This window comes from Macaca fascicularis, chromosome 9 (assembly GCF_037993035.2).
Source record: "Macaca fascicularis isolate 582-1 chromosome 9, T2T-MFA8v1.1".
NCBI lineage: Eukaryota > Metazoa > Chordata > Mammalia > Primates > Cercopithecidae > Macaca > Macaca fascicularis.
Genome location: NC_088383.1, coordinates 30823668 through 30842514, shown reverse-complemented (window position 1 = coordinate 30842514; position 18847 = coordinate 30823668). Strand labels below are relative to the sequence as shown.

The window sequence follows — 18847 nt, the reverse complement described above, 5'->3', positions numbered from 1 at the left end:
TTTTAATCATTTCTTGTTCTCCCATCCCCACTCCGACCTGAAAATAGCCTTCCCTTTGGTAGATGAAAGGCACCTCTTGACAGTTACCAAGATGAGGGTGTGTTATTCTTTGCTGAACTTGTTTGATTGTACCCGAAACTGGAAGAGGGCTGTGTGTTCTGCAGCATCGGATTAACAATGAGTTCATATATCCAAGGTCCTTTGGGGGCTCAGAGTAGCAGGGGTATTGAAACTAAGAAGCGATTTTAGCCTTGAGCTGCCTTAAATCCTCGTCAGAACAGGGCAGTCGGGGAGGAAAATTAATAAAGGATTTGAACCCTGGTTCCCAACCAGAAGTGGACCCTGAGCTGGGGCCAGGCAGAGAATCTGAGAACCCCAGCCCTACTTAGTGGCCCTTCTCCCACCAAACCGTGCGTCCTGGGGCACACCACTGTTGCCTGTTTACTGCTTGGCTAGAAGCAGAAAAAGATGCTGAAAAATGTTCTGGTCTTAAAAGAATTCCTTCCTTTGATCCCAAGTTTTTTTTTTTGTTGGTTTTTTTTTTTTTTTTTTTTTTTTAATTCCTTTTTTTGAGACGCAGTCTCGCTCTGTCACCAAGGCTGGAGTGCAGTGGCTGGATCTCGGCTCACAGCAAGCTCCACCTCCCGGGTTCATGCCATTCTCCTGCCTTAGCCTCCCGAGTAACTGGGACTACAGGCGCCTGCCACCACGCCCGGCTAGTGTTTTGTATTTTTTTAGTAGAGACGGGGTTTCACCATGTTAGCCAGGATGGTCTCGATCTCCTGACCTCATGATCCGCCCGTCTCGGCCTCCCAAAGTGCTGGGATTACAGGCTTGAGCCGCTGCGCCCGACCCAAGTTTTAAAATTTATGAAGAACAGAATATAGTGATTTGTGACAACATGGATGAACCTGGGGGACATTATGCTTAGCGAAATAAGCCAAGCACAGAGAGACAGAAGCTGCATGCTCTTTCTTATTTGTGGAATCTAAAACACTTGAGCTCATAGAAGCAGAAAGTAGAATGGTGGTTACCAGGGGCTCAGGGTGTGGATGGGGAGGGGAGGACTGGGAAGATGTGGTCAAAGGATAAGAAATTTCTTTCAGACAGGAGGAATAAGTTCAAGAGATCTACTGTACAATGTGTGACTCTAGTTCATCACAGTGTATTGAATACTTGAAAATTGCTAAGAGAATAGATATAAAAGTTTTCAATATAAAAAATAACTGGCTGGGTGTAGTGGCTCACACCTGTAATCCCCGCACTTTAGGACGCCAAGGCAGGTGGATCCCTTGAGGTCAGAAGTTCCAGACCAGCCTGGCCAATATGGTGAAACTCTGTCTCTACTAAAAATGTAAAAATTAGCTGAACATGGTGGTGGGCGCCTGTAGTCCCAGCTACTCCAGAAGCTGAGGCAGGAGAATTACTTGAGCCCGGTAGGTGGAGGTTGTAGTGAGCCGAGATTGTGCCACTGCACTCCAGCCTGGGCAACAGAGCGAGACTTTGTCTCACACACACAAAAAAAGAACAGTGAAACGCTGTATGTTAATTAGCTTGATGCAATCATTTCACAGTGCATATATGTATCAAAACATCACATTGTGCACCGTAAATATGTACAATTTCTATTTGTCAATTAAACTTTAATAAAACTGAAGAAAACATAGTTTAAATAAAACACTTCAACTTCTCTTGCACGGTAAGTTAGATATAGGAAAGGAGATTGCCTGTTTAAAACCAAAATGCAGGTATCAGTTCTCATGGCAAGTTCAGAGACCCACACAGGGCCCCAAACCTGGTTAAGCCCTCACTGATGTGTGGCTTTGAATAGATGACTTAACCTCCGTGTGCTTCAGTTTCCTCACCTGCACTCTGTAGATAGTAACTTGCCTCAGGGGGTTGTCGTGAGGATTAAAGAGGTTAATATGTAGAATAACTAGAGCACTAACTAGCTCACAGTAAGCACTAGATAGGGGCTAGCTATGACTACAAAAATCCCTTTCTTCATCTTATAGGATACCAGAGTTGGAATTGCTAGACCTTTAAGGGTGGAACCCACCCCACCTCTTCGTTTCCCTGCCAGAATTCTATTCCAGACAAAAGTCTGTTTCTCTTCATCTTAAAGATCTCTAAGAAAAGACAGTCCACCAATTCCTCAGTTATCTGATCGGTAATAATCCTTCCTTCCACTTAGAAAGTCTTCCTTATAAGTAAATTAACCTCTCTTCTGGAAATTAAAGCCATTTTCTCTCATGTAAGCTATGCTAAGATAGAGAAGTGCTTTTCTCCTTAAAACAACTCTCCTATATTTAAGTGCTCTATTAAACCCCATTTTCTGGTTTTCCTTCCCCTGGAAAGAATGGGAATCAGTTACCTTTTCTCAGGGGCGCATTCGTATTACCTACTTGACATGCCCTTGTTCCTTGCTTTCTTGTATTCTGTAACATCACTCTTAAAAACCAAAGCCACAAATGAAATGAGTCAATTCTGACAATTTTTGTTGATGCCCCAGGTGAGGGAGAGATGCCTGCGTAATTCTGGCCCATTTCACTGCTGCTTAATTTTGGTGTTGTATATACTTGTTTTCACACCCATGATCAAAGATACCAATAAATGGCTCCTACATCCCAACTATAGGGTGAGTTCTTGACCTTTTCCCATGTTTTATTGTTTTATTCTACTTGCCACTCTCCATTTCTGGATCTTAGGATACATTTGAGACTGATATGCTAGAATCACATCTCAATTTGGACTCATTCTTTTTCTTTTTCTTTTTTCTTTTTCTGAGATAGAGTCTCGCTCTGTTGTCCAAGATGAAGGGCAATGGTGCAATCTCAGCTCACTGCAACCTCTGCCTCCCGGGTTCAAGCAATTCTCTTGTCTCAGCCTCCCGAGTAGCTGGGACTACAGGCATGCACCACCATGCCCAGCTAATTTTTGTGTTTTTAGTAGAGACAGGGTTCCACCATGTTGGGCAGGCGGGTCTCGAACTCCTGACCTCATGATCTGCCCACCTCACCCTCCCAAAGTGCTGGGATTACAGGCGTGAGCCACCACACCTGGCTTGGACTCATTCGTAAATCTGGACGGCAAGATGGTAAGTTTCTTGAGGCAGAACATGTTATTATTTATCTCATACTCCTCATGGTGCCTGACTCAGAGAAGAGCCTGTGAATACACCATTAGATACATTTTCTAAGTCACCCCTAACAATTTTCAGTGTTAGGGATTATTAAGACTAGACTAGAGTAGGACCAGTAGTTAAGAGACTTTGGTAGGCTTCCCCTCTGCCATCTCTCCAAATGGACATGGCTGTGGAGTGTGTCTGAATGGGAACTCAGGTGGTGGGTGCCCACATGGAAACATGGTGCTTAGATTTTCAGCCCAAGTATTATTTTATCTTAGAGTTGGAAATTCTCAAGAAGCGTTTGCAAAGCCCCACAAAGGGAAAACTTGATGTGTTCAGGGCTCGGATGCCATTCTGATGAGCTCTTTGGAGAGATATGGAGGGGGAAAGTGGAATGTTGTGAAATCAAACCAACAATTACAGTGTCTCAGAACTTCAACGTGGTTGGAAATTATTGACTCAAGTCACGCTCTCCACCGGGCCACTGTCTGTGAGCAGTGTTCTTTAAAAAGAATTATATAGCCACTTGCTAAGTATCTATAAGTCAGATTTATTTCCAGCTACTCCCATATGTGTCCCCTCCGCCCCAAATGGCTGGCCGTCCTCTCTGCTCTCGCCTTAGCCTCATTTCTGTGGCTTTGCTGAAGCTGTTTTCTTGCCAAGTAAGCCCTGCCGCTTCTCCAGTCTAGGGACATCTGATGCAGCATTCAAATCCTTCCTGAGTCCTCCTTTCTCACGCCTTGGTCTCTCCTTGTTCAGAGGTGCAAGTTTGGTCTTCCCAATTACGTATCACTGATGGTAAACCACAGTCTCCCCTTTTCTTCCATCCCTTAATTCCCAGCAAAGTTTAACAAAGAAGAAAGAGCTTCAGATCAGTGTAGTCAAAACACCACCAGTTTCCAGAATCAAGAATCACCCAATGACATTTTTAAAAAGATCTACTGAGGCCAGACACAGTGGCTTACACCTAGAATCCCAGTGCTTTGGAAAGTCAAGGCAGGACGATCGCTTGTGTCCACAGGTTAAAGACCAGCCTGGGTGATATAGCAAGACCCTGCCACTACAATAAAAAATACATTTAAAAATCTAGCCAGGTGTGATGATGCCTTCCTATAGTCCCAGCTTCTCAGGAGTCAGAGGTGGGGCAATCGCTTAAGCCCAAGAGTTGAAGACTGGAATGAGCTACAATTGCACCACTGCACTCTAGCCTGGGCAACAGAGTAAGACCATGCTTCTTTTTCTTTCTTTCTTTCTTTTTTTGAGGGGGGCAGTTGGGGGAACTTAGTTTCACTCTTGTTGCCCAGGCTGGAGTGCAATGGTGCCATCTCAGTTCACTGCAACCTCCACCTCCCAGGTTTAAGCGATTCTCTGCTTCAGCCTCCCGAGTGCTGCGATTACAGCCGCCCACAACCACACCCGGCTAATTTTTGTATTTTTAGTAGAGATGGGGTTTCACCATGTTGGCCAGGCTGGTCTCAAACTCCTGACCTCAGGTGATCTACCTGCCTCGGCCTCCCAAAGTGCTGGAATTACAGACATGAACCACTTTGCCCAGTCAAGACCATGTTTCTAAAAAAATTTTAAAAAAATACACTGAATCAAAATTTCTAGAGGTGAAACCCAAGAATCTGCTTTTTAAAAAAGCTTTTCAGGGGTAAGTCTGAGGATAAGTCAAGTTTTGAGAACTACCAAAAAGATTTCAGAGGAGTTTGTGTCAAGTCAAAATCTTGGTACCTAGATGGTGGAGGCCAAGAACCCTGGGCGTGGTCCCATGAACCCCAAAAAGCTTTCTTCCCAAGAAGCACTCAGCAAGGTCACACCAATGGAGCCCGTGGGCACTTTTTGCTGCTGTGATGCTGTATACACTGAAATAGTGGCTTTTTGCTCCCTGGAGATATTTACATTTTTATTTTTATATCTACTGATTTTTATATCCTGCATCACATCTACTTCCAAACTAAATGCCACTGCTCTTACCAAGAGCACTTACCACTGATCACCAGTTTTGTATTGAGAAAAACAGACTTGGCAACTCTCATTCTTTATCCTTCCTTCTCTGAAAGATGGTGCTTCTTTGGCCAATGTAGGAGACAGATTCTATTCTGCTTAGTGCTTAGCCATGGTTTTGTTCATGACATGCTCATCAGTTCTCAGAAAGCACAACCCCTGACCACTGTCATTGCCACATGCATTCTTCTTTCCCAGGCAGGGTCTGTTCAAGTGTGGTGTTGGGCTGGGCGTCCGTGCATTTATTCAGCCATTGTCTTGGCTGTGGGCTCCTGCCTTTAGATTTGGTGCAACGCTTGTCTGTAGCCTTCCTAATCTGCGGCTTGGACTGCCCCATCTGCCTCTAATCTTGGGCCCCTTTTGTTGTTGTTGTTTGAAGGCACCAAATTTTACTTCCCATGTAATATCTTCTTGTTTTATTTCAAACCACAGGGAGGATGTGATCTCAGTATCAATAAAACAGTTTACTGAGAACCTAATATGTCTAGGACAATTTACTGGGGCACTGGGCCTTCAAAGATGAGTAAGATAAGGATTTTGCTCTAGAGAGGGCCATATTCTGATGAAAGAGACAAAAACCATTCAGAAAAAAAGCAGTTTACAAGGTCAGACAGCAAGTACAAAATGAATGGCCCACCACTAGCCCCTGTCTGACTCTGGAGGAAGGCTTGACCATGGAGTACTTGAAAACATCATGGGGAATCTGCATAGCTCAAGGCCTGGTATACAGCAGGGGCTCAATACGTACCTACCAAGTTAATACACAAATGACTTGATGATGCTAAGTTGTGTGAACCCTGAAAATTTGAGACAGGTCTCAGTTAATTTAGAAAGTTTATTTTGCCAAGGTTGAGAAGGCACACCCGTGGCACAGCCTCAAGAAATCCTGATGACATGTGCCCAAGCTAGTCAGGGAACAGCTTAGTTTTATACATTTTAGGGAGACATGAGACATCAATCAATATATGTAAGAAGTACATTGCTTCAGTCTGGAAAGGCAGGACAAACTTGAAGCAAAGGCAGGAAGACTCAAAGTGGAGAGTCGCCTTCCAGGTCACAGGTGGGTGACAGACAAACGGTTGCATTCTTCTGAGTTTCTGATTAGTCTTTCCAAAGGAGGCCATCAGATATGCATCCATCTCAGTGAGCAAAGGGGTGACTTTGAATAGAATGGGAGGCAGGTTGGCCCTAAGCAATTCCCAGCTTGACTTTTCCCATTAGCTTAGTGATTTGGGGACCCCAGATTTATTTACCTTTCACAGTGTTAAACTATGCCCTGAAATATATGTAATGTACACTCAGAAAAGAAACAAACCACACACCACACACAACACACACACATTCTTCACCAAGGAAGCCTGAGCCTGTTTTCCCAGAGAATAACATACTGAGAAATTTAGAAGCACAACCTCTTGTGAAAGTTAATCTTTATGTTAATGTCAGGGGTCATTTATTGAACAGTGACTAAGTAAATAGGACCTACCGGATACTGTTTATACTCAGTATATGGATTAAACACTAGTGGTGTAAATTTATTGATTCACAATATAACAAGGAGACAAGGGAGATGACCATTCTGTCAGCTGAGCTATGCACAGTAACTACCTGATTTATTTAGTAATCAACTAACTTATATCCCACTTCCTTCCAAAACAGATTTAATGTCAAACCATTTACAAGACCCAATGTAGGAGGCAAGTTATAAAAAAGGTGAGAAATGGGACACCAAAAAAATGACAAAGCTGGGTGCAGTGGCTCATGCCTGTAATCTCAGCACTTTGGGAGGCCAAGGTGGGTGGATCACCCTGAGGTCAGGAGATCGAGACCAGCCTGGCCAACATGGTGAAACCCCATCTTTACTGAAAATACAAAAATAAGCCAGGCGTGGTGGGACGTGCCTATAATCCCAGCTACTCGGGAGGCTGAGGCAGGAGAATCGTTTGAACTCAGGAGGCAGAGGTTGCAATGAGCCAGGATCACACCACTGTACTCCAGCCTGGGCAACAGAGTGAGAGTCCATCTCAAAAAGAAAAAAAAAAGAAATGACAAGAAGCTGGACTAATGGAGTCTCCTTGCAACTTTGGCTAAAAGGAAGTCACACGGGTTAGTTAGAATGTAAGTTTTGGAGAGGAAAAAGAAGAAATTTTTCTCCTAGTCCTAATTTCAGAAGGAAATTATGTCATGGGGCTATTTCTCTAACCCTAGTCCCTTAATGACTTGCTGCTATCCCTATTTTCATGACTAGTGGGACTCTTACTACCAGGTAGGTAGCTAACTTTCTATGTGGTAGGTGTTGCGTGAATTCCTATACACATACTTCAAAAACATTTAATCCTACACCTGTCCTGTGAGGGGTCCTATTATCTCCTATTATCTTGCAGGCAGCCCTTTTTATGTGTAGCCTTCCTAAAGCAGCTGATGTTCTCCATGAGCAGGTTTTCTGCAGCCTGGGAATTAACATGTGGAGAGAAGCCACTGCAAACAACCGGAAGCCTCCCCAATAGCAGATAAGAAAATCCTGCTCCAGAGACAATTTTTATCTAGAGAGAGAGGCAGGGACACACTGCTGTGTTCTGTCAAAGCAACTCAAGGACATTTAGAAGGATGTCTCAAGACTGTTCAAGGGGCAGTGCCACTTCTGACCATTGGGGACACTGATTTTGATCAAACACTACCTTAGTTGTTTAGAAGCAACCATGGCATGGAAACCAATACGCTAGACTTGAAACCCAAGAAGTTGTTTCGAGGCCTAGCTCTGCCATTGCTAGTGGTATAAATTTGAGCAGGTCACTTAACTTATCTTAGCATCAGTGTTTTCACCTGGTCATTGTGGCAAGAAACAGCTTCACCATCTGCTATGCTGATAACATGGAAACTGTAAAGTATTGAAAATGAAAGCTACAATATGTTATTGACATGGTTTGGATTTGTGTCCCCACCCAAATCTCATGTTGAATTGTAATCCCCATTGTTGGAGGAGGAGCCTGGTGGGAGGTGATTGGATCATAGGGGTGGACTTCCCCGTTGCTGTTCTCTTGATAGTGGGTGAGTTCTCACAAGATCTGGTTATTTAAAAGTGTGTAGCACTTCCCCCATTGCTCTCTCTTCTTCCTGCTCTGGACATGTAAGAAGCGTATCCTTCCCTTTCACCTTCCACCACCATAATTGTAAGTTTCCTGAGGCTTCCCCAGTCATGCTTCCTGTACTGTCTGGGGGAACTGTGAACAAATGAATCCTCTTTTCCCTCCCTCCCTCCCTCCCTCCCTCCCTCCCTCCCTCCCTCCCTCCCTCCCTCTCTCTCTCTCTCTCTCTCTCTTTCTTTCTTTCTTTCTTTCTTTCTTTCTTTCTTTCTTTCTTTCTTTCTTTCTTTCTTTCTTTCTTCCTTAATAAATCACCCAGTCTCCGGTATTTCTTTATAGCAATGCAACAATGAACTAATACAGTTGTTTAGCCCAAATTTTAAAATCCTACATGTTCTTCTTCATACGTAGGCCCTAAGAATCACTAAAATTTCATATTATCTAGTTTCTGCTATTTTAATTTTCTTCTTCTTCATACTCTTTGCTGCCTCCATGCCCTCTTCCCTGTGCCCTAAATCCTGGTGATTGGTTGCCTCTCAGCCTTGCCTCTCTCCTTCTTGTTATCACTTAGTATCACAAGACCCTAGCTAAGAAAGGAAAGGAAAAGGACGGGAAGGCGTATTAGTCTGCTTTCACACTGCTGATAAAGATATACCCAAGATTGAGTCATTTATAAAGAAAGAAATATTTAATGGACTCACATTTCCACATGGCTGGGGATGCCTCACAGTCATGGAGGAAGGCAAAAGGCACCTCTTACATGGTGGCAGGCAAGAGAGAGTGAGAGTCAGCTGTTATTGTGCATTGTGATTGTGCCTGGGCTACAGAGTGAGACTTTGTCTCAAAAAATAAGTAAGTAAATAAATAAATAAAATAGAGGAAATTTGGTAAGTGACCCAGATGAAGGAAAAGCAGAGAGGTGCACTGGGGATGGTGAGGCAATGAAGAGGTCAGAAATAGCAGGAAGCCACTACCCCACCTCCCTTTGAGCCTGAAGGACAGAGCCAGAAACACTTGGCAGAAGCTGAGCCCAGGGGACCTGCCCCAGCAGAGCTCAAGTCCCAAATGAGAGGATGTAGCCCTGCTGGAGACAAGAACTGAGGTTACGGGGGGAGAATACCCTGGCTTCTCCCAACTTCTTGCCTTTTCCCCTCCCACCATGTCTCCCACTGGTGGGACTCAAGTGGAAACCACAACACAGTCTGCAATACGCAAGGAGCAGGGCCAGCCCACTGCTGGTCCCCAACACCATGACACAAGGCAAAGAGGAAGAGAGTGAAGAATGAGCCCAAAGGCAAATGAGCCAGGCATTGCTACAAAATCACATTGACATATATTCATTCAAAACTGCATCAAGGCCAGAAAGACAAATCCTAAGAGTTGGTCAAGAAAGCAAAAAGAAACTATATGGTTTTGTTTTCAGTACCCGTATCAACCATACACATTCACACTCTTAGTTGCAAATGATACCACTAGCTTGTTGGAGAAAAAGAAAGTTGATCAAAGGATATTACTAGGTCACAGAATCTCTGGGAGACTAGAGACAGGCATGGAAACTGCACAACCAGGAGCACTGAACAAGTGACACACTGAGTCCCCTGCAGCCACAGAGGTGGGGCCAGGCAGACACCAAACAGGACACCAGACTGGCCCTTTCTGAGACCAGCCAGAGAGTTGTGTCCCCCTGCCAGATGGCACTGGCCTCCCATAGCACAGATTCGCTCCCTTTTCTGCCTCCTCCTGGTTCTTACTAGTTGAGTCTCTTGCAGTGCACCTGCTGTGCGCCCTGTAGCACTTGCCTGCGCCCCAGCGGCAAATGAGGCTGGAAAAGAGAGTCCTGGCTTCTACTTTGGGGAAGGGGAACTCAATGTGGGAAGTCCAAGTTCACCAAAGGGAAACTGGTCACCGGATGTGAGGTGGCCATATGTGTGATAACTGTGCAATTTTTGTTCACTACCGAATGTTCCCAGGTTTGCCACAACGTGACCATGAAAATGGATACGAATAAGGGGGGTGATGTCACCCACTGAAATAATGGCACAGTGCTAATGACAATGCCACTTGCCATGACCGGGCTGGGTCCTTTCATGCTCTGGGCCTGATGGGGACAAAGCTGCATCTGTTGGCCATGTGATCGCTTTGTCTTCTGAGGGTGTCCTACCAGAGAACACAGACTACTACCAAGCCTTAGAGTTAGTTATTACAGAAGGGAACTCAGGGGACACCCAGCCTCCTTCCCACCAAACACAACCTTCTTCAGAGTCTCCTGAGAGCTTGACAGCTCTAGCTGTTAGAAAGATCCTTTTCCTAACTGTAGTTGATGCGTATTTCTGCAATGAGGCTCTTCTTTCAGGGGCAAGGGTTAGAAGGATAAGGCCAGCTTCATCCCTGAGGAAGACCATTTTAGGAACCTCATCTTCAGAGACTATCAGGCAACCCTTTTATTCACCACCCTTGAGATTACATTCTGGTAGAGTAAGACTGATTGGGTTATTTTTGTCATAACCATTAATAGAGTATCCCCTCTATGTCTTTGACTGTTTTAGATTCTAGGGATAAAAAGATGAATAAGACATGGTGTTAGCTCTCAGGAAACCCACAGTGTAGTAAGAAAGGCAAAGACAAAAATAGATAATGGGGGTGTAACTAAGGTAAGAACTACAAGAAGAGAATGAGCAAAATATGATAAGAGGCTGGAGGAAGAAGCCTGAGAAGATCCATAGAGAGCTTGAAAGACAAGGTACCCTTGGGAATGACAAGGAGGAGGCCCTGACAGGGCTCCAAGGCTTCTATATGAGAGACCAGTTGAGAGACAGCCATGTTGAGTTCTTGGAGGTGAGGTCAGGTACTCTGTGTCTGTCCATCAGTGTGGCTAGGCAGGAATGAGAGTATCTGTGTAAAAGACTTTCTCTGATGAGTGAATAAGGAAATTGGAGACTTAAGGCCTGAATATGAGTTGGTGGTGTGAGTAGATGTTCCTTCCATAGTATGATCTTTAGGAATTATTGAAAACAACCTCCTTGTTCCTTTCTTCCACCCATTTAAAAATAAAAATAATGCAAAACAAAACAAAAACCCTCTGTAGCAGAAATTTTTTCTATGAAGGACCAGCTAACAAATAGTTTGGGCCTTGTTGGGCCCCACAGTCTCTGCCACATCTATTCCACGCTACTGCTGTCATGCAGAAGCAGCCAGATACAGTGTGTAAATGAGTGTGTGGTTATAGACCAATAAAACTTTATTGACAAAAACAGTCAGTGGGCTGCCTTTGGCCCGAGAGCCATGGTTGGCCAACTCCTTTTTTTTTTTTTTTTTTTTTGAGATGGAGTTTCACTCTTGTTGCCCAGGCTGGAGTACAATGGTGTGATCTTGGTTCACTGCAACCTCTGCCATCTGGGTTCAAGCGATTCTCCTGCCTCAGCCTCTCGAGTAGCTGGGATTACAGGCGCCTACCACCATGCCTGGCTAACTTTTTTGTATTTTTAGTAGAGATGGGATTTCACCATGTTGGTCAGGCTGGTCTCAAACTCCTGACCTCAGGTGATCCATGCGCCTTGGCCTCCCAAGGTACTGGGATTACAGGCGTGAGCCACCACACCTGTCCGGCCAACTCTTCATCTACAGAATCAAATTTGCAAACCATTGCTTACCACTTTGCTTGCTGGCTCTTTTCTGAGTGCACATTTTGAATTTGTGTGTGCAGGTAGGATGGAAAGAGTCCTCTGTGGGAGGGCATAGGGCGACTCCGGGAGAGAAGTGATGGGCAGAATGAAGACGTCCCACTGAGCTCTGTGAAGAAAAGGATCGGCTACCAGAAAGAAGGACAGGCCCACTCATTTCTCCTTGCGGAGTGCCTCCTGGCCGCGTGTCCTGTTGTCTAACCGTGGTTCCAAACTGACTGGTTGCATCTTGGCCAACTGCTCCTAGGCAGGGCTGCCTTTCGTCCCCGAGGTGACAGTGCACATGATAATTTATATTTTGGTGCAAAAGCACCTCAAGCTCCTTTGAGATGAAAGACTCTATATAAAACTGAGTTATGACCCTGCTTAATAGGAGCACTGCTGTCTTTTTCCAAAAGTGGAGTTAAACCCCTCTGGCATCTGCAAAGGGCTGGCTGTAAAGGATCGTTGGCCCTTTCATCCACCCTCATTTTTGCTGTTGATTCTGCGTGCCATAAATCATTCTCCTCCAAGTCCAAAGGCGGCATTTGTATTTGCCAAAATACTAAGGAGGAGGATCTCCAACTGGTTGAAGCTGAGACTGGATCTTTGCTTTTTAAGTTGTGTGGGAGGTGGGGAACGCGCGCGCGCGACACACACACACACACACACACACACACACACATTAATCCTCCCTTAATAACATTCCAGGATAGCTATTCCCTTACCCTATAACTTCCTATGGATTCTCATGACACTGGTTTTGTTTTTGCACAAAAGATTTGACTTGGTCAGTCACGCTCCTTTGTTATTTTGTACCCTTAACCCCCTTTCTCTGTGGAGAAAGGCTACCACGAGAAAGGTAATTCTCTTGTCCAAAACCCAGGACCACACAGGCTCAGTACCAAGCTTCTTTTGGGACAGTATTCGACAGGGCATACCAACACGTCTTTTTTTAGAAAAGACCATAAGTGTCTTATCTTACTCCTTTGGAATTTTCCGCAGTTATTTAATCTCTAGTTTAGGAAAAGTTGGTTTGAGGGTTCTTCAAATCTCCTCGAACCTCTTACATCAGATCTGTGAGCTTGATTCACTTGAGGTGGATGGGTGCTGTGTTTGCCAGCATACCTCATTTCCATCTCTCCTCCCTACTGACTAGAAACCTTGTGGTTAAAATAACACACAGCCTCTATTCAGAGCTCAAACTTAGAGCTGCTATCGGAGGAGGATTTTAGATTTAGGAAATTCTCAGCAGAGCATCCGAGGGGCTTTTGAAAAATTCAATTCTTTAGACGCTCATGAAGAAATCAGGGATTTCCTCAGGTAAATATTTTCTTCCCTTTTCCATTGTTTTGTCGAAAGGATGATTAAGAAAATAGGGCCGGTAATCACTGAAAAACGGCAGCTGCTTTCTAGCTTTTTGCTGGTGAACAGGGCTTGTGATGGTTTCTCTGAAAGGGAAATAAAGTGATAAAACAAGGATCTCCTGGAGGGAGAGCTGCAGAAACAATTCTCTGTGGAGAAAGGGCTGGGTGTTTGAGAAAGAGAGATGACTTGGCGGAGTCAGCGCATCGTATTTCGTTGTATATAGGTTACAAAGGTAGAAAATACAGTCTGTTGGTCTTATTCACTGTCTGGGGCAGTGGCTCTGAGGTTGGTCACGTGACCAGCTCATACAGGAGCAGTTCCCAGGACTATCTTTAGCATCATATGTTCTTATTGAATAAAACTAAACTGCTTCTCCTTCCATGTGGCTGCTCTTCAAGTAATTATGTGCCACTGTTTTTTATCTGTTTATATTTCTATCTATCTATCATCGATTATATATCTATCATCTATCTATCTATATTCTGCTTTAAAATTTTTGTGAAATACAGTTCTATTATCTCATATTTTCATATTTTTTAAACTCATGACTTTCTAAGTGATACATCATTAGAGACTTGTCTTAAATCTATCGCAAAATGTGTTAACATTTTCTTCCAATACCAGTAACTATGGTCTCCTGAACTAAAAGAACAGTTCATTTGCAGAATGAGTCATTTTTCTGAAAAACCTGCCACTACACCTCCTGGTCTTTCTTTTTTTATTGTGCTGTTTTGTGTTTTTTGGGAAACATCTGTGCCTATGAAAGCTTTCAATATATCTCATTGTGGCTGGACGAGGTATTTTCTAGTTTGCCAATCTATAACTCTCCTGAGACATTATCATTTTTCCTTCACACTTGCATTTGAAGAAAATTTCCTACCTACTTGATGATAAAGCCAAATAATTAATCAATCAGTTGTCAGTCAAACATTTATTCACATGCATGCATTACATATGCTCTGCATCGAAATAGTTACCAGGGTTGGGGGAAGGCAGTTTCAAAGAAATAAATATCACCCTTGGTGTTTATCCTGTATCTCCCATCTACATTTATCAAATAGTTACAAAACATTATCAGATAGCACAAAATCAAGTGCCAAATTTCAAACTTCAGATTACAGGTGAGGTTGAAGTGGCCATACAGCTACTGCTCAGGAGAGCCCACTGTGCACAGGGAACTAAGCCAACCACTTTGCAATCATCTTATTTTATTCTCTCAATAGCCCTTATTTTACATATGAGGAAAGAGAAACTTACAGAGGGGGCTAAGTGCCCAGTGTCATACTGCTGACGAGTCGTAAACACAATGCTCAAATCTTTAATGCACCCAACCTTTATGAGGCCGAGGCTGGAGAATCATTTGAGGACAGGAGTTCAAGACCATCCTGGGCAACATAGCAAGATCCCATCTCTAAAAAAATTATTTTTAAAAGCAAATGCACCTAAGCAGAAGTGGTCCCTGGGTGGGGTGCCAAAGGGTGTTCAAGTATTCAAAGGGCCAGAAGGAGCAGTGTGCAGATGAGGAACAGGTTGGAAGGGTCCATGGTGTCTGGGGGACAGTGCAACAGTGCATGCCCTGATCAGAGGTAAAAAGGGAAGTACTAAGAAAGAGAGGTGGAGGGGGGTGGGCCCAGAAGGCACCCTGTGAGGAAGGTGGAGCCAGGTTCTGATGAATGCTGCTCTGAGCCATCTGTCTGCTTTCTGCTTCCTTCCTCTCTGCTAGGAAGTTTCTTCTTTTTTTTTTTTTTTGAGACAGAGTCTCGCTCTGTCACCGAGACGGGAGTGCAGTAGCACGATCTTGGCTCACTGCAACCTCCACCTACTGAGTTCAAGCGATTCTCCTCCCTCAGCCTCCTGAGTAGTTGGGATTACAGATGCCTGCCACCACGCCAGGCTGACTTTTGTATTTTTAGCAGAGACGGGGTTTCACCATGTTGGCCAGACTGGTCTTGAACTCCTGACCTCAGGTGATCTGCTGCCTTCGGCCTCCCAGAGTGCTGGGATTACAGGCGTGAGCCACCACGCCTGGCCCTGGGAGGCTTTTTGCCTACCTCACTGAGGTTTCATATCATATCCTCCTGCCTCAGGTCTTTGCCCAAATCTCCGCTCATTTGTGAGGCTTTCTTTGACCCTGCTATTCAAAGAGAACCCCATGACCACCTTCATTGACTCTCCTTAAAAATTGTGACAAAATACACATAATATATAATTTACCAGTTTAACCATTTGTAAAGTATACAGAGCAGTGATATTTCGTACTGTACATTCACGACATCATGCAACCGTTGCCACTATCTAGTTCTAGAGCGTTTCATCACCCAAAAGGAAACCCTCTGCCCATTAAGCAGTCACGCCCCATTATCCTCTTTCCAAGCTCCACAGAACCCCTGAGCTGCATTTCATCTCTATGGATTTTTTGTTTGTTTGTTTGTTTTTGAGATGGAGTCTCACTCTGTCACCCAGGCTGGAGTCCAGTGGCACAATCTTAGCTCACTGCAACCTCTGCCTCCCAGGTTCAAGTGATTCTTTTGCCTCAGCTTCCTGAGTAGCTGGGATTGCAGGCACGTACCACCACGCCCGGCTAATTTTTTGTATTTTTAGTAGAGACGGGGTTTCATCATGTTGGCCAGGCTGGTCTCGATCTCCTGACTGCAGGTGATCCACCCATCTCAGCCTCCCAGAGTGCTGGGATTACAGGCATGAGCCACCGTGCCCAGCCTGGATATTTCATGTAAATGAAATCATATATTACATGACTTTTTGTGTCTGGCTTATTTCACTTAGCATAATAATTTTTTTTGTTTGTTTAAATTTAATTTTTCTAAAGAGACAGGATCTCACTGTGTTGCCAAAGCTGGAGTGCAGTGGCACAATCATAGCTCCCTGCAGTCAGCTTTGAACTCCTAGGCTCAATCAATCTTCCTGTCTCAGGCTCCTGAGTAGCTTGGATGACAGGTGCATGCTGTTGTGCCCAGCTAATTTTTAAAAAATTTTTTGTAGAGACAGTGTCTTGTTTTGTTGCCCAGGCTGGTCTTGAACTCCTGGCTTCAAGTGATCCTTCCACCTCAGCCTCCCAAAGTGCTGGGATTATAGGTGTGAGCCACTGCACCCAGCCCAGCATCATATTCTTAATGTTCGTCCATGAGGTAGCCTGCATCGGTCCTCCATTCTGTTCTATGGCTGAATGATAGTACATTGTGTGTGTGTATCATATTTTGTTTATGCTTTATCAGTTCATGGTGATTTGAGTTGTTTCCACTTTTCAGTTATTGTGAATAGTGCTGCCATGTGCATGGGTGGACAAGTTTTCACTTGAACCCATATTTTCAGCTCTATGGGGGCATCTACCTGGGAGTGGAATTGCTGGATCATATGGTGAGTCTATGTTTAACTTTTTGAGGAACTGCCAAACTATTTTCCACAGCAGCTGCACTATTTCACATTCCCACCAGCACTGTAGGAAGGTTCCAATTTCTCCATATTCTTGCCAAAAGTTATTTTCCGGTTATTTTTATGATCGTCATCCTACTGGGTGTGAAGTGTGAGCTCACTGTGGATTTGAATCGCATTTCCCTCATGACTAATGACATACAGCCTCTTTTCATTTGCTTGTTGGCCATTTGTCCAGTCATTCACTTTGTATTTCCTTTATCTGGCTTTATTTTTCTTTATACATAGCTTTATGATTTACCACGTCATGTCACATCACATTTTTACTTATTTAAATGAATAAATGAAATGTTACCTATCTCCTCCTAGAACTATGAAAGCCTCATGAAGACAGGGATTCTGTCTATTATTGTATCTCAGGACTTAAGACTGTTCATCACTGTGGGAACTCAGTATGTATTTGCAGAATAACTGAAGAGCAAATTATGGTTATTCCCCAGGCCTGGGCCTAAGGTCTCTCCCATCTTCAGATGGGTCAATGGTGGGACAGGATTGCTTGAGGCCAGGAGTTAGAGACCAGCCTGGGCATCATAGCAAGACCCCATCTCTACAAAAACAATTTTTTTGAAGAAAATGCACCCAAGAAGAAGTAACCCCTGGGCTGGGTCCTGAAGGGTTGTGAGGCACTCAAATGGCCAGGAGGAGCAGTGTGCAGGTGAGGAACAGGGTGGAAGGTCCAGAGTGAGTGGAGAGCCACAGCTGGTCCAAACATCAGCAGGGCATACATGAGGGGGTCCACACATCAACCAGTCCATGTATCAGGTCGGGGGGAGAGGTATACTTCAGGATGTTCACCCATCAGCTGGTCTATACATCTGCTGGCCCATACATCAGTTAGTCCATATCTCAGTGGGTGCATACATCAGCTGGTCCATACATCAGCGGGTGCATATGTCACCTGGTCCATATATTGGTGGGTCACACATCAGGAGGTTCACACATCGGTGGTCCATATACCAGGGCTCCATACATCAGCTGCTCCATACATCAGGGGGTCCATACATCACCTGGCCCATACATCAGGTTGTTCCTGTATCAGAGGGGGCATACATCAGGAGGTTCACACATCAGCTGGTTCATACATCAGTGCATCCATATGTCAACTGACCCATACATCAGCGGGTCCATACATCATCTGTCCTATACATCAGGGAGTCCATACATCAGCTACTCCATATATCGGGGGGGCACACATCTGGAGGTTCACACATCAGCTGGTCCATACATCAGGGGTCCATACATCAACAGGTCTATACATCAGCTGGTCCATACGCCAGCTGGTCCACACATCAGCTGGTCTATATATCATCTGGCCCATACATTAGGGAGTCTATACGTTACCTGGTCCATACATTAGCTGGTCTATACATCACCTGGCCCCTACATCAGGGAGTCTATACATCACCTGGTCCATACATCAGGGAGTCTATACATCATCTGGCCCACACATCAGCTGGTCTATACATCACCTGGCCCATACATCAGGGAGTCTATACATCATCTGGCCCATACATCAGCTGGTCTATACATTACCTGGACCATACATCAGCTGGTCTATACATGACCTGGTCCCTACATCAGGGAGTCTATACATCACCTGGTCCATACATCAGGGAGTCTATACATCATCTGGCCCATACATCAGCTGGTCTATACATCACCTGGCCCATACATCAGGGAGTCTATACATCATCTGGTCCATACATAAGTGAGTGCATACATCCATGGGTTTATACATCAATTGGTCCATATATTGGGGGGTCATATATCAGGAGCTTCACACATCAGTTGTCCATACATCAGGGGTCCATACGTCAGCTGGCCCATATATCAGGGGGTCCATACGTCAGCTGGTCCATACATGGGGGGTTGCATATATCAGCTGGTCCATATACCAACTGACCCATACATCAACTGGTCTACAGATCAGCTAGTTCATACATCAGAGGATCCACACATCAGCTGGTCCATACATTAGGTGGTTCACACATCAGCAGGTCCATACATCAAGGGGCCCATATATCAAGGAGCCCATATATCAGGGAGTCCATACATCAGGGCGTCTATACCATATTATCTATCCTCCCCACCCCCAGCTGATGCTGCCGTGGCATAGTATCCTTCTGCCGTCTACCCAGTCCTTGGATTATGGGGAC

General features: G+C 44.6%; 1 protein-coding gene across 2 annotated transcripts in view; it reads left to right on the top strand.

Annotated features, from left to right (window-relative positions):
• Positions 1-13071: 13071 nt before the first annotated feature.
• The window catches only part of JCAD (junctional cadherin 5 associated), a 103063-nt gene continuing 97287 nt past the window's right edge, over positions 13072-18847 (top strand). For both annotated transcript variants that reach the window (XM_005564898.4, XM_065520471.1), the window contains exon 1: positions 13072-13196. The gene's annotated coding sequence lies outside the window, so the exon portion shown is untranslated. The remainder of the gene's footprint in view (positions 13197-18847) is intronic.